Source organism: Triticum urartu, chromosome 5A (assembly GCF_056163025.1).
Source record: "Triticum urartu cultivar PI428250 chromosome 5A, HENAU_Tu73, whole genome shotgun sequence".
NCBI lineage: Eukaryota > Viridiplantae > Streptophyta > Magnoliopsida > Poales > Poaceae > Triticum > Triticum urartu.
In genome coordinates, this window is record NC_141877.1 from 289259464 (window position 1) to 289275170 (window position 15707).

Consider the following 15707-nt stretch of genomic DNA (forward strand, 5'->3'; position numbering starts at 1 on the left):
AGACAAAATACTCGATCGGCCTTTTCAGATTCATGGTACCCCCGACAAGCCTGCAAATCATTCCAACAGAAACTATTGAGTCTTCAAACAGGTCGGTACGTTAAATACCGAACATAAGGGGAAAGGGCCGCCAAGCGAGGATGATGATGAGCCCCGCCCACCGAACACAGAGGGCAGAAGAAATTTTCCCCCGAGGTAAAAACAGTGAATATGATATACGTCACTCATATCCCCAAGAGGGGGCGCAAGCGCGCACTAAGGGACGTCTACGCCATAGAGCCGGTCGCCCCAAAATTAAACCCTTGGTCGGCTTGTCCAATCACCTTCGATTGTAGGGACCACCTGACCAGTATCCATCACGGAGGTTCGGCAGCCCTGGTCCTCGATCCAATCATCGATGGATTCCATCTCACTCGAGTCCTCATGGACAGCGCCAGCAGTCTTAACTTGATTTATCAAGACACTGTTCGTAAAATGGGTATTGACCCGTCAAGAATCAAGCCTAGTAACACCACCTTTAAAGGAGTGATACCAGGCGTAGAGGCATGCTACACGGGTTCATTAACATTGGAAGTAGTCTTTGGTTCACCGAATAACTTCCAGAGCGAAGACTTGATCTTCGACATTGTCCCCTTTTGCAGTGGTTATCACGCACTGCTCGGACGAACCGCCTTCGCACGCTCCAACGCAGTCCCGCACTATGCTTACTTAAAGCTCAAGATGCCCGGACCACGTGGCGTCATAATAGTCAATGGAAATATGGAGCGCTCCCTCCATACTGAGGAGCGTACCGCAGCCCTCGCAGTCGAGGTACAAAGCAGCCTCATCAAGCCAAACATTTCATCGTCCATCAAGCCCCCGGACACTGTTAAACGAGTCTGGTCTACTCTGCAGAATGACAGCTCGGCGCATCCAAAGCTGGACTAGCAGCTCCGCGTCCGTCGATCGCCCCATCTAACTATGGTATATGTACCGCGTGTGCATAACTACGCACTTAAAATACCTTGGGTAATGATGGAGGCACAATGCGGGCAGGGTCTATAGCGCGGTTTAACCCTATTTTGACCTCAACCCCTTCCTTTTTCTTCCTCCTATTACAAGTTTGTTAAAACCTAATCACCTGACGATCGCACAAGGGCTCTTTCACAGGCCCCTTCTATACACGCGATCATCGATTTCTCCTCTCAAAGGATTCGGCGCCAAGGCGACAGCGGCGCAGACGTGCGGCAGGGCGTCAAGGGAATCTTCAAGAATACCTTCTCTTTTTTTGGCCCTGTATATAGCTTCCCCTTGTGTACAAATTCTCGACATGTAAAATAGCCTTGATCTTTATGGTACTATCTGTAATAGCATGTTTTGACGTATCAATTAGATTATAATGGAAAACCGTTTTTTCACCAACCCCTGTTCGGTATTGGTTTATTTCATAAATCGGTATTCCTTCTTTGCGTCAGATTGCCATATATACTTTGGTATGGCTTAAATGCCAGGGGCTCTATTCGGTCACACATATTTTCAAAAAGTCTAAACACTTCTAGAGTATACTTCGGTGTCCCGAATATTGAATTATATGCATCAGCTCTGAATCATGTCTTTGGTCAATAGTTGGGTTGCCCGGATCCTATGATTACTACCTTACATTCCGCTCGTATGGCTAGGGTAGTAAAGGGAGAACAACTGCGATTGTGTTTCTGGTTCGTCCGGTCAAACACCTCAGTAGAGAAAGCCGAAAACTGACTGTCATGATACGACGAGAGCTGGTAGGCGATTCGGCGACTTGCTATAAATCTCTTGCGATTTCTTCTGTATTATACGAAGGGCTGGCCTTTGTCCAGTCACGCGCCTAAGGCATCCCAGTACGAATAGCCGCATACACACCAGGGGCTAGTACTTAGTCCCGCCGTCAAACTCCTATGGCTAAGTGAAACTGATAAAGCCGCATAGTCTGATTGCTTGGTTCGCTGCGCACACACCTCCTTTACGGACCAAGACGTTGGGTCAAGTGTGATCATGCGCTATTCCGAACACCCCCGTAGCATCTACGTGGGGGCTGAAGCCAACGACTGGCAAACTCTCGGAATTACAAAACGGCCGCACAAGAGGAAAGTAATTTCAGATAAAAGCATACATATATTATAGGCCCTGGTTCATAACACAAAGTCTGGATAAATATATTACATTCACTCAAACATGATATCCTTTGAGAATTGGCCCTCTACTTTTCGGGCACCCTCCAGGACATCGTTAAAATACCACTCCGGCTTGCGGTGGTCCTTGCCTTCGGGTGGGCCCTCGGTCGCCACGACGGTGGCCTTCATCTTCTCCTAGTGCATCTTGACACGAGCAAAGGCCATCCGCGCACCCTCTATGCACGCCGAGCGCTTTACAGCTTCAACTCGGGGCAGTGCGTCGGCGAGTCGCTTCACCAGGCCGAAGTAGCTGCTAGGAATGGGTTCGGTCGGCCAAAGTCGGACTATGACGTCCTTCATGGCCAAGCCGGACATCCTATGCAGCTCCACCAGTTGCATCATCTGGTTGTTCAATAGCGTCAGACGCTCCAGCGCCAGGAACTGTGACCAGAAGAGCTTCTCCGTTGTGTTCCCCTCATGGGCACTCTTCGGAAGATCTGCAAAGACGTCTAGAGAACTCCACAGTCGAGTGAGCAAGGCATATCTTTGACAGCCAAATATACTCTACAAAAGAAAGGGCTTACCAGCCGTTATCTATTCGGCCTGACGGATCTCCTCCCGAGCCGCCCGGCACTTGGTTCGTGCCTCTTTGGCCTCTTGGAGGGCTTTGGCGAGATCGGCCGCTTGGGCCGCACTTTCTCCTCCAAGGCCTCGCACTTGCCGATGGCGTCCTTCAGCTCTTGCTCTACCTCGACCACCCTCTCCTCATGCTGGCGGCGGGCGACCTGTTCGGTCTTTAAATCCGCAGCTGCCTTATCAGTGGCCGCTTTGCTCGCCTTTGCCTGCTCCTTGGCTTGGGCAAGGGCGCTCTTGAGGGTCTCGACCTCGGCTGCGCTACCTGCAATCATAATCATAGAAGTGCATGAGCTTAACTCTGAATTTGCATATCACTTCAGGCATATAAGAGCTCTTTTAAACATACCTTGCGCCTCATCGAACCGCTTGTTAATGCAGTCGATCTCATCATCGGCCAACTTCAGATTCGGATTGTGTTCAGAAACTTTAGCAGCCTAGGTGAAAGCACAAGTGCTCCCTGGGTGGTTTTGGTAATTAATGTCAACATATCTCTTGTTGGACTAACATTTTTACCTAGTATGTTTCAGATAAGTTCAACAATGGAGTGGCATGGACTAGAGGATGTGGAACCCCTTCAAGATGCTAAGGACAAAGGATTGGCTCAAGCTTCAAGATCAAGACTCTACATTTTCTATTTTAGTGATCCAAGATCACCTTGAGTCTATAGGAAAAGCCAATACTATCAAGAGGGGATGAGGTGTTGCTTAATGGCTTGCTTGCTCAAAGTGCTTAGTGATATGCTCCAAAACCCTCAACTACCTTCCCACATCCACATATGACCTAAACCAAAAGTCAAACTCGGCCCCACCAACTCTATCTATCCGGCGCCACCGAGTTTCAGATGTCATAGCCACTGCCACAAACCCTAGCAAATCGGTTTCACCGATAGGGATCTCGGTCTCACCGAGATGGGATTGTAATCTCTCTGTGTATGTCCATTACCAAGATCGGTCTCACCGAGTTTGAGTAACCGGTACTACCGAGATTACAATGCAAACTCTCTGGTTAGCTTATTACCAAAATCGGTCCCACCGAGTTTGTGTAATCGGTCTCACCGAGTTTGCCTGACCAACTCTCTGGTTAGCTTATTACCAAAATCGGTCCCACCGAGTTTGTGTAATCGGTCACACCGAGATTACGTTATGCTCTTGTAACGCCCGGGTAATCAAGCTACAGTAATCCAACGATAATCATGCCACGTCACCCCGGTTACTATTGATAATCTACCGTTAGGCCAAAACCGAGTCAAATTCAAACATTAAAATAAAGTTAAATTATAAAAGTTTCAAAATATTAAACCAAAATGTTCGGAGTGTGCAGTTAAATGCCAGGGTAATTATAGTGAAGCAAACACATTTTTGTAAACTGCCTAAGTATTTTAAAATAAATAAAGACAGAAAAGGAAAATAAATAAAAGAAAGAAACTAACAAAAAAAAAGAAAAGGAGAACCCCCCCCCTTTTGCCCCCTGGGCTTCGGCCCAGTAGGCCACCAGCCCCCCCCCCCACCACTGGGCCCCTTGGCCTAGTCGGCTCAGCCGACCACGCCGGCCCAGCCGGCCCGCACCTCCCCAGGCCTATTAGGCCACCGCACCCCCCCCCACTAACCCTAATTCCCCCCCCCCCACGCCGCCACTCCCTCTTCTCCCCTTCCCGATCCGATCCGGATCGGGGACGAGCCGCTCCCCCCACCTCGCGACGCCACCGCCCTGGATCCCCGTCGCCCCGCACGACCCCCCCCCCCACTCCCTCTCGTTCTCCATCGTCGCCGAGCACCCCGCGCCCAATCCCTTGCCACGTCGGAGCCCCACCTCGCCCGCGCGACCCCGCCGTCGCCTCTCGTCGCTACCCGGAGCTCCTCCGCCTCGACTCCGTCGACGCACGCATCCCCGTCCTCCTCCCCGACGGCCTCCTTCGAGCCTCGTCGCCCCCGGTCTCTACTCGACCGTGAGGACCCCAACCCCTCTCTTCTCCTCTCTCTCCCATGTACTCGCACTCACCATGGCCGTCCCGATGCCCGTGCACGTGTGTCGCGCTCCGCCCGCGCACGGGGCTTGCCCGGCTCGCGCCCGTCACTCCCTGGACGCAGTAGCTCGCCGCGCCTTCCCACTACTGCAGGCATCACCCTTCGCTTCCCCTGCCCGCTGCACAGCCCCGACACGCGCGCTCGCGCCGTGGCTCGCAGAGCAGCCGCCCCGCCGCGTGCCGTGCTAGCCCGCACGCGCCTCCTCTGCTGCTACGTGCGTCCCGCCCTGTTGCCGCCCCGCCGTGCCTGGCCGTCCGCCGCTGCTTCCGGCGGCTCCGGCGAGCCACCCCCGCGCGCATCGCCGCCTCTGGCCGGGCCTCTAGCGCCCTGCGTGCATGCCACCGCGCCTCCCTTCGCTCCGCCGGCCTCGCCGTACCGCCCCGCTCCGGCCACGGTCGCCGGCGATGGGTCACGCGCCGGCCCCCTTCCCCGCTGGCCACATCGCCCTGTTGGGTGGGCTGTCGCCCGCCTCCGCGCTGCGCTGAGAACCACTACCCGTATGCCCGTTAAGGGCCTTGGCCCTATGACAAGTGGGGCACACCCCCCAGAACGTTTTATTAAAAAAAAGGGGAATTAAAATTAATAATAATAAAAATAATTAATTAATTAATTAATTAATTAAGGAATTAATTAAGTTAATTAATCATAATTAGATTAATCAAATTAACTAATTAGTCTAATTAAACTGTGATTAGTTTAGCTAAAACCTGATTAGCCTAAACAGGGTATGACAGGTGGGCCCCGCTGGACCCACACGTCAGGTTGACCAAGTCAACCCTGTTGACTGCTGACGTCAGCATGACGTCATGCTGACGTCATAAATTCATTTTTCGAATTAATTTAAATAATTAATTAAATTCCAGAAATTAATAAAATCTTTAGAAAATCATATCTTTTAATCCGTAACTCGGATTAAAATATTTTCAACATGAAAATTGCTCAGAACGACGAGACGAATCCGGATACGCAACCCGTTCGTCCGCCACACCCCTCTAACCTATCGAACTCGCAACTTTCCCCCTCCGGCTCCTCTGCCGAAAACGTGAAACACCGGGGATACTTTCCCGGATGTTATCCCCCTTCACCGGTATCACCTACTACCGCGTTAGGGCACCTCTAACGCCGTAACTTGTCTTGTCATGCATCACTATGCATATGCTTGCATTATATTTATTGTTTCTTGCCCCTCTTCTCTCTCTAGACACCGAGACCGACGCTGCTGCTACCCCGTACGACTACGGAGTTGACGACCCCTCTCTCTTGCCAGAGCAACCAGGCAAGCCCCCCCCCTTTGATCACCAGATATCGCCTACTCTTCTCTATACTGCTTGCATTAGAGTAGTGTAGCATGTTACTGCTTCCCGTTAATCCTATACTGATGCATAGCCTGTCCTTGCTACTACTGTTGTTACCTTTACCTGCAATCCTAATGCTTAGTATAGGATGCTAGTATTTTCATCAGTGGCCCTACATCCTTGTCCGTCTGCCATGCTATACTATCGGGCCGTGATCACTCGGGAGTTGATCACGGGTATATACTATACTTTATACATGATACATGTGGTGACTAAAGACGGGTCGGCTTGAGGAGCACCCGCGAGTGGAGTTTTGAGGCGGAGCGGCAGGGCAGGTTCCGACCACCTAGGAGAGAGGTGGGCCTGGCCCTGGTCGGCGTTCGCGGATACCTAACACGCTTAACGAGATCTGGGTATTTGATCTGAGTCTGGCCATTTGGTCTATACGCACTAACCATCTACGCGGGAGTAGTTATGGGTATCCCGGCGTCGTGGTATCAGCCGAAGCCTTCGTGACGTCAGCGACTGAGTGGCGCGCGCCGGATTGGACTGGAAGGCCACTAGGCTAGGTCTGCTTTCGGCCGCGTTCGCAACGTGCAGGTGTGCTAAGGGCGATGGGCCCAGACCCCTGTGCGCTTAGGTTTAGACCGGCGTGCTGACCTCTCTGTTGGTCTAGGTGGGGCTGCGACGTGTTGATCTTCCGAGGCCGGGCATGACCCAGGAAAGTGTGTCCGGCCAAATGGGATCGAGCGTGTTGGGGTATGTGGTGCACCCCTGCAGGGAAGTTAATCTATTCGAATAGCCGTGATCTTCGGTAACAGGACGACTTGGAGTTGTACCTTGACCTTATGACAACTAGAACCGGATACTTAATAAAACACACCCTTCCAAGTGCCAGATACAACCGGTGATCGCTCTCTCACAGGGCGACGAGGGGAGGATCATCGGTTAGGATTATGCTATACGATGCTACTTGGAGGTCTTCAGTCTACTCTCTTCTACATGCTGCAAGACGGAGGCTGCCAGAAGCGTAGTCTTCGAAAGGATTAGTTATCCCCCTCTTATTCTGGCATTCTGCAGTTCAGTCCACATATGATACCCTTACTCCATTTGATACCCATGCATATGTAGTGTAGCTCCTTGCTTGCGAGTACTTTGGATGAGTACTCACGGTTGCTTTCTCCCCCTTTTCCCCCTTTTCCTTTCATTCTGGTTGTCGCAACCAGATGCTGGAGTCCAGGAGCCAGACGCCACCGTCGACGATGACTCCTACTACACCGGAGGTGCCTACTACTACGTGATGCCCGCTGACGACGACCAGGATTAGTTAGGAGGATCCCAGGCAGGAGGCCTGCGCCTCTTTCGATCTGTATCCCAGTTTGTGCTAGCCTTCTTAAGGCAAACTTGTTTAACTTATGTCTGTACTCAGATATTGTTGCTTCCGCTGACTCGTCTATGATCGAGCTCTTGTATTCGAGCCCTCGAGGCCCCTGGCTTGTAATATGATGCTTGTATGACTTATTTTATTTGTAGAGTTGTGTTGTGTTATCTTCCCGTGAGTCCCTGATCTTGATCGTACACGTTTGCGTGTATGACTAGTGTACGATTAAATCGGGGGCGTCACAGCTCTAACCCTAACCATATCGGTCCTACCGAGTTGCATCTCAGTCCCACCGAAAATCCTAATGGTCACTAGGTTTGCTGAATCAGTCCAACCGAGTTTAACCATTCGGTTCCACCGAGTTTGGCAAATTGTGTGTAACGGTTAGATTTTGTGTGGAGGCTATATATACCCCTCCACCCATTCTTCATTCGTGGAGAGAGCCATCAGAATATACCTACACTTCCAATACACATTTTCTGAGAGAGAACCACCTACACTTGTGTTGAGGTCAAGATATTCCATTCCAACCATATGAATCTTGATCTCTAGCCTTCCCCAAGTTGCTTTCCACCAAATCCAAATCCTGTGAGAGAGAGTTGAGTGTTGGGGAGACTATCATTTGAAGCACAAGAGCAAGGAGTTCATCATCAACACACCATTTGTTACTTCTTGGAGAGTGGTGTCTCCTAGATTGGCTAGGTGTCACTTGGGAGCCTCCAACAAGATTGTGGAGTTGAACCAAGGAGTTTGTAAGGGCAAGGAGATCGCCTACTTCGTGAAGATCTACCACTAGTGAGGCAAGTCCTTCGTGGGCGACGGCCGTGATGGAATAGACAAGGTTGCTTCTTCGTGGACCCTTCGTGGGTGGAGCCCTCCATGGACTCGCGCAACCGTTACCCTCCGTGGGTTGAAGTCTCCATCAACGTGGATGTACGATAGCACCACCTATCGGAACCATGACAAAAACCTTCGTGTCTCCAATTGCGTTTGAATACTCCAAACCCTTCTCTTTACATTCTTGCAAGTTGCATGCTTTACTTTCCGCTGCTCATATACTCATTGCATGCTTGCTTGATATGTATTGTGTTTGTTAAACTTGTGCTTAAACTCCACTTAAACTTAAGAATATTAAAAACTGCAACTTTTGGCACTTAGTGTCTAATCACCCCCCTCTAGACACCTCTTCTCGATCCTTTCAATTGGTATCAGAGCTTTGGTCTCCATTGCCTTGGTTTAAACACCATTGGAGGAAGATGGATGTGTCTACTTTGGGGAGTCTTAGACATAGAGTGCCTATTCTTGATGGAGAGTATTTTCATGAGTGGAAAAATGAAATGCTTGAGATTTTCAATGAATATCATTTGAACAAGTACATTACTAGCCCTTGTGCACCTCATGTTGATCCTTTGCACCCTACCCTAGATGAAGATATCGACATGATTCCCAATCTTAGAACTGTTAATCTTATCACTAGAGGCTTGCCTAGAAACTTGATTGGATGTTTGCCTACTCTTAAGTGTGCCTACACCATATGGAAATTTCTTGAGGAACTCTTTCCTAATTACTCCTTGAAAGATCTAGATGAAATCCTCCATAAGTCTATTGCTTTGATTAAGATGAGTTCCAATGATCCCAAATTTGGTGACTGCTTATTTGAGCTTACTAATCTTACGAGTGCCAAAGGAGATGTTTGAATCATTAGCAATATCATTTCCAGAGCTATTAGAATTCATAAAGATAACTATAGAAATGATCATTTATCTAATGAATTGCCCTCTCTAGGAATTGATCAATCACAAGATGATGTTGAACATGAATACTCGGATGAGGATGATGATGATGATAGTGACTATGATCACGATGATGTGATGAGACACTTTGGTCTTATGGCAAATCTTCGCGGCTACATGGCTGGAGGAAAGGAATGGGTCCTTGATAGTGGATGTACTGATCATATGACCGGAGATAAAGACATGTTCCGTGAGCTTGCTGAAAATGACGGCCCTCGAAAGTATGTCACTTTTGGTGATAATTCAAAGGGTAAGGTGGTTGGCCTTGGTAAGGTGGCCATCTCACATGATAGCTCCATACAAAATGTCATGCTTGTTGAATCTCTTGGCTACAACTTACTTTCAGTATCTAGACTTGCTGATTTCGGTTTCAATGTCCTATTTACTGAAGTAGACTGCCAAGTGTTTCGTAGAGGCAATCATAAAATGGTCTTTACCGGTATACGTAGAGGAGATCTTTACATTGTTGATTTCACTAAAAAGGCTCAACCTAGAACTTGCTTAATTGCTAAATCTTCTAAAGGCTGGTTGTGGCATAGAAGACTAGGTCATGTTGGTATGCGAAATCTTGATAAGCCTATTAAAGGTGATCATATCCTTGGAATAAAAGATGTCATATTTGACAAGGATAGACTTTGTAGTGCTTTTCAAGCAGGAAAACAAGTTGGAGGAAGTCATCGCGCGAAGAACATCATGACCACAAGAAGACCACTCGAGCTACTTCACATGGATCTCTTTGGTCCAAATGCCTACAAGAGTCTCGGTGGTAACTCATTTGGTCTAGTCATAGTTGATGATTTTTCAAGATTTACGTGGGTGTTCTTTCTTGATGACAAATTGCAGGTCCAAAAGATCTTCAAAAACTTCGCTAGGAAGGCCCAAAATCAGTTTGACATGAAGATCAAGAAGGTTTGGAGCGACAACGGAACGGAGTTCAAGAACGCAAATGTGGACACCTTTCTTGACGAAGAAGGGATTTCACACGAGTTCTCGGCTACATACACACCTCAACAAAATGGAGTTGTTGAAAGGAAGAACCGGACTCTTATCGAGATAGCAAGAACGATTCTTGATGAGTACAAAACACCAAAGCACTTTTGGGCGGAAGCGGTTGAGACAGCTTGTCATGCAACAAATCGCTTGTATCTTCACAAGCTACTCGGCAAGACGGCATACGAGCTCTTCACCGGTAACAAACCCCAAGTTGGATACTTTCGAGTATTCGGCTCAAAGTGCTACATTCTTGATAAGCATCGTCGTTCTAAATTTGCTCCTAAATCTCATGAAGGTTTCCTACTTGGTTATGGCTCAAACTCTCACACTTACCGTGTCTACAACAATTTCACCCGAAAGGTTGAAGAGACGGTAGATGTGAAGTTTGATGAATCTAACGGCTCGCAAGTAGAGCAATTGCCAATTGATGTAGGAGACAAAGACCCTTTAGAAGCAATTCAAGACTTGTCCATTGGCAAGATTCGTTCAACGGAAGTGAAGGAGAGTACCTCGTCTGTCCAAGTGGAAGCTTCTACCTCACGACAAGGTGAACCAAGAGTTGATACGGAAGCATCCACAAGTGGGACACGCCAAGATGAAGAAAACGAGGAAGCACACCAAGATGAACATCAACAACCTCCTTCTCCACCATGACAAGAGAACGACAATGTCAACAATGAAGAAGGCCAAGAAGAAGCACAAGATGAAGAGGATGTTCCACCCCGACCCAAGCAAAAGCTTTCACGAGTTCGAGCAAGAATTGCTAAGGATCATCCCGTCGAGCAAATCTACAATGATATCCAAACCGGGAGAATCACTCGCTCTAAAACTCGTTTAGCTAACTTTTGTGAACATTACTCATTCATCTCTAGTATTGAACCTATGAAGGTTGAAGAAGCATTGGAGGATCCGGATTGGATAAACGCTATGCATGAAGAGCTACACAACTTTGAGAGAAATCAAGTGTGGACATTGGTCAAGAAGCCCGACAACAACCACAACATCATTGGTACCAAATGGGTGTTTCGCAACAAGCAAGATGAAGATGGACAAGTGGTTCGCAACAAAGCACGTCTCGTCGCCCAAGGCTACACACAAGTTGAAGGTATGGACTATGGTGAGACATATGCTCCCGTTGCTAGGCTTGAGTCCATTTGCATTTTACTTGCTTATGCTAATCACCATAATATCACCTTGTACCAAATGGACATTAAAAGTGCTTTTCTAAATGGCAAAATCGAAGAGGAAGTTTATGTTAAGCAACCTCCCGGCTTCGTCAATCCTAAGAAACCTAATCATATTTACAAACTTCACAAAGCCCTTTATGGTCTTAAACAAGCTCCTAGAGCATGGTATAAATGCTTGACCAAGTTCCTTATTGAAAAAGGCTTTGAAATTGGTAAAATTGATTCTACTCTTTTTACTAAAAGGGTTAATGGAGAACTATTTGTGTGCCAAATTTATGTTGATGATATCATATTTGGTTCAACTAACCCTCATTTTAGTGAGAAGTTTGGAAAGCTAATGTCAGAGAAGTTTGAGATGTCTATGATGAGTGAACTCAAATTCTTTCTCGGTTTGCAAATCAAGCAAACTAAGGAAGGTACCTTTGTCTCTCAAACGAAGTACACCAAGGACTTATTCAAGAAGTTCAATATGCAAGAATGCAAAGGTATGACTACACCCATGCCTACTAGTGGACATCTTGATTTGACCAAAGATGGTGAACCGGTTGATCAAAAGGTTTATCGCTCTATGATTGGTTCATTGTTATATCTATGTGCCTCTCATCCCGATATTATGCTAAGTGTGTGCATGTGTGCACGATATCAAGCTGCTCCTAAAGAGTGTCATCTTAAGGCTATGAAAAGGATAGTGAGATACCTAATCCATACACCAGATTTTGGCATTTGGTATCCCAAGAGGTCCTCTTTTGATCTTGTTGGCTACTCCGATTCGGACTATGCCGGAGACAAGGTTGATAGAAAATCCACTTCGGGTACTTGTCAATTCCTTGATAGATCTCTTGTGTCTTGGTCTTCCAAGAAACAAAACTCGGTATCCTTATCCACCGCCGAAGCGGAATACATTGCCGCTGGTTCATGTTGCGCTCGATTACTTTGGGTGACCCAAACTCTTAAAGATTATGGGATATATGTGAAACATGTTCCATTGCTATGTGACAATGAAAGTGCTATTAAGATTGCTCACAATCCCGTGCAACATTCTCGAACTAAGCATATTGAAGTTCGTCATCATTTCATTCAAGATCATGTTGCCAAAGGGGACATTAACCTTAAGCATGTTCGCACCGATAAGCAATTAGCGGATATATTCACTAAACCACTTGATGAGAAAGTGTTTTGCAGGTTGAGAGGTGAATTGAACATCATTGATGCTTCAAATTTGGAGTAGAAACTCCATTTGATACATGCGGGGCATGAGCCTATGACTAATCCTTGATATTTCTCTTATGATGCTATTCATATGTCTTGGATATATTTGTACCTTGCATGTTATCTAACCCGTGTAGGTACTTGGTTGAATCTAAATCTATGAGATTGCAACTCACTCACATCTTGAGCAATCTCTACATCACCAAGTCTCTACACAATGGTGGTTGAAGACAAGGAAGCATGAAACCAGTCAAACATATCCTTTGGCAAATTCTATGTTGAGTCTCATGATTGTCATTTTGGATACACAAGTGCTCTTCCTTGCAAAGCTAACCCATGTAGGTAGATGAACTCAAACTCCAAGCGGTGCTCCCAACTCTTGATGAACTACATCAACCTTGTGCAACCCACACAAGTTCAACTACATGATCAAGATCAACACCACCACCCAAGGTATGTTATTTCATCTTAGAGAAGCTTTACTCCAAGTCATGAGCCAAAGCAACTCGACAAGATGTGAATACATCAAGATGCTTAAACAAAAAATGGTAACCCCATTTTGAGCTTAAACGATGAGTATGACCTATGATCAAGTGCTCTCACTTGACTCCTAAGTCAATATACTCTAACATAGGTGACTTTGTCATCGACCATTTCTAGATGAAGTTCTCTAGTGTTTCTCCGTGCTTTTGCATTTGCATATTTGTTTCCCCTTTCAAAAAAACAACTTCATCTAGAACTTTTAGTTTCTTTTCTTTCCTTTTTGTTCTGCATTTTCTGCATCCAATTCATTGCAAATCTTTCAGTAAATTCCTTGCATATCCTTGTGAGATCTTACTTGTCTAGTGAGCTGAGATGACAAGTGGTTTCACTCTAATGAACTCGGTCACACCGGTTTGTTCTCTTCGGCCCAACCAAAATCTTTCGGTGCAACCGAAGCACACAACTCGGAGTCACCGATTCCATCACAGGAAAACCAACTTGCCACTTATTCCTGATTTTTGTTTGCTCCAGCTCCACTCAATGATTCTTGTCCTCTACCAGCATCATATTAGACATGCTGCTTTGCTCTGTGACTCGAGGACCAACCCATTTGTATCACATGTCCAGAAGAGCCCTTCTTGGAAATTGATGTCAAAGGGGGAGAGATAGATCACATCAAAGCTTAATCCTTCATATAGGGGGAGAAAGAGAGAATACTCAGGGGGAGAAAGTAGTATCATCAAAGACCCCAGATGCTTGGTGTTCAAGAGGAGAGATGTCACATGTCTTTAAGAGAGGAAAGACATGTTTGGTTGCTTGCTTTAGCTCAAGCTCTGTTGTTCCTTGTTTGTTACTTTGATTTTCTGTTCCCTATCTTCTCCCAATATCCCATGCAGATTCAGGGGGAGCAAGACATCTAAGGGAAGGAAATCTCTGATTTTATTGCATATCTTTACCTTTGGGGACATGTCTATATCCAATGTGGTACTTAGTACTCACTCTACGTGTCATCCCAGTCTTGGTTCTCTTGTGGTTTCTCTTGCTTGCTCTAGTCAGTAGGTGTATCTGTGTTATTTAACCTTGTTTGCGCAGGTTCATCCCATCCTAAGCCAACTCAAGACCACAAGGTAAGTATATGCATCACAGTCATGTGAACGAGAAGTTCTTGCTGACGTACATACTGTTTGCAAGAAGGACTCATGAGCATGAAGGTACATTTCTCACATTCACATCATTTGCTCTGATGCATATAGCCAAGATACATATAACACATTGCTTACTCTGTCATGTTTACGCATTCACATGCTCCTATATTCAATATTCACATGATTGCATACATGTAGGGGGAGCCTATGCATGTTACATGTGTTTCCAAAGCTTTACTTGCTATTCTCTATACCTTTATCTAAAGCTTTGATGTATGTTGTCATCCATTACCAAAAAGGGGGAGATTGAAAGCACAAGTGCTCCCTGGGTGGTTTTGGTAATTAATGTCAACATATCTCTTGTTGGACTAACACTTTTACCTAGTATGTTTCAGATAAGTTCAACAATGGAGTGGCATGGACTAGAGGATGTGGAACCCCTTCAAGATGCTAAGGACAAAGGATCGGCTCAAGCTTCAAGATCAAGACTCTACATTTTCTATTTTAGTGATCCAAGATCACCTTGAGTCTATAGGAAAAGCCAATACTATCAAGAGGGGATGAGGTGTTGCTTAATGGCTTGCTTGCTCAAAGTGCTTAGTGATATGCTCCAAAACCCTCAACTACCTTCCCACATCCACATATGACCTAAACCAAAAGTCAAACTCGGCCCCACCGATTCTATCTATCCGGCGCCATCGAGTTTCAGATGTCATAGCCACTGCCACAAACCCTAGCAAATCGGTTTCACCGATAGGGATCTCGGTCTCACCGAGAAGGGATTGTAATCTCTCTGTGTATGTCCATTACCAAGATCGGTCTCACCGAGTTTGAGTAATCGGTACTACCGAGATTACAATGCAAACTCTCTGGTTAGCTTATTACCAAAATCGGTCCCACCGAGTTTGTGTAATCGATCTCACCGAGTTTGCCTGACCAACTCTCTGGTTAGCTTATTACCAAAGTCGGTCCCACCGAGTTTGTGTAATCGGTCACACCGAGATTACGTTATGCCCTAACCCTAACCATATCGGTCCTACCGAGTTGCATCTCAGTCCCATCGAAAATCCTAACGGTCACTAGGTTTGCTGAATCGGTCCGACCGAGTTTAACCATTCAGTTCCACCGAGTTTGGCAAATTGTGTGTAATGGTTAGATTTTGTGTGGAGGCTATATATACCCCTCCACCCACTCTTCATTCGTGGAGAGAGCCATCAGAATATACCTACACTTCCAATACACATTTTCTGAGAGAGAACCACCTACACTTGTGTTGAGGTCAAGATATTCCATTCCAACCATATGAATCTTGATCTCTAGCCTTCCCCAAGTTGCTTTCCACCAAATCCAAATCCTGTGAGAGAGAGTTGAGTGTTGGGGAGACTATCATTTGAAGCACAAGAGCAAGGAGTTCATCATCAACACACCATTT